A 1,680-nucleotide genomic window follows, 5' to 3' on the forward strand; every position below is an offset into this window, starting at 1 on the left:
GAGATGAAACCAGAGAAGAGTCCCCTCAGCCAGCTAGTTCTGAGGCTCAGTTCACCAACCCAAACCAACCCCATAGAGCCTCGGGACAGCCCTCAGAAAATCTGGCCCAACCAAATCATCACAAAACAAAAAGAAAAATATATAACCTATTGGAAAGACACCACAAAAAATCTAAGTAAACTTCAATGCTATTTGGCTCTAAACAGACAGTACATGGTGGCAGACTATCTGACCACTGTGACTGATAGAAAACTGAGGAAAACATTGACTAGGTACAGACTCAGTGAGCACAGTCTGGCTATAGAGACCGGTCGTCACAGACAAACCTGGCTGCCCAGAGAGGACAGGCTGTGCTCACTCTGCTCCAGGGGAGAGGTAGAGACAGAGGTGCATTTCCTACTACACTGTGACAAATACTCAGACCTAAGAGCATATTTCTTTCCCAAAATTATAACTCAATACAAAGAATTTGAAACTATAAAAGATGAAGAAAAAATCAAATATTTATTGGGTGAAAAGCCAAAATGTGCAGTTTTGGCAGCCAAATATGTGTCCTCCTGCCACAACCTGAGGGACAGCCAGTGAAAAATGCAAAGTAATGTTGATAATATTTCCCATTTAGCTTAGTTTTGTTTTGTCTTTCATACCAGGTCATATGTCTTCTCAAGTCATGTTGACACTGGTCTACTACCATTGATTTAATGTATTGTTGTTCTGATTAATATTGTTGTTGTAGTTGCTGTTAATGGTTATCCCATGTCCACTACTACTATTATTATTACTGTTGGTTCCACCATTTATTTATATATAAATATATATATATTTTGTATATATATACATATATATTTTATTTTTATTTTTCGATATGTATACTTTGACAATGTAAGTAATAATGAACTTGCCATGTCAATAAAGTCAATTGAATTGAATTGAATTGAATTGAAAGACCAGTGGCCGGAAGTGGGAGAAGATGGAGGGAGATGGATTTTGGCCGACAAATGTCCTCATCGATGAAACATTTGATCTCAATACAGTTTTCTGTTTCCAAAACTAGAATATGTTACGAACAGAGTGGACTAAGTTTTGTAGACTTTACCCTTTGCCAAAGTTTCCCAAAAATGTGTTGTTTAGAAGGAGTGCAAAGGCGAATTGAGTTACTGCATACGCGCGCTTCACAGAGTAGGCGTTCCTTAACTGAAATATGCAAATACATGCTAGAATGCACCAATAGGCTCTCACTTGCTCGTGTTTGGCTCTGCCCACCCCCCTGCTTGTTCTGCCTGCTATGATTAATTTGCTCCCATTGGAAACGTCAGGCTGTGTTCTATCTTGGGTTGGTTCTAAAAATCTCTGACAGCACCAACAGCACAAACCATCTGCACTGTTCCTAGGCCGTCATTGTAAATAAGAATGTGATCTCAACTGACTTGCCTAGTTAAATAAAGGTTAAAAAATTAAAAAAAGTCTATGTGTTTTTGTAAAATATTCGGAGAAAATTGTTAAAAGTAGTCATTGTGCATAGAGGTGTGTGGTTTGTTTAACTTTGCAATCATTGTTTTTTGTTTGACATTCAGTACATTTTAAAGTGAAATCTATGTGACTTACACCGTGGAATTGTCCTGAAATGGGAGAGCAACAGAAGCTCGAGGTGCAGTTCGAAGCTTCGTCCAGATGGGGCAA

The sequence above is a fragment of the Salvelinus alpinus genome, chromosome 22 (genome assembly GCF_045679555.1).
Source record: "Salvelinus alpinus chromosome 22, SLU_Salpinus.1, whole genome shotgun sequence".
Classification (NCBI taxonomy): Eukaryota; Metazoa; Chordata; class Actinopteri; order Salmoniformes; family Salmonidae; genus Salvelinus; species Salvelinus alpinus.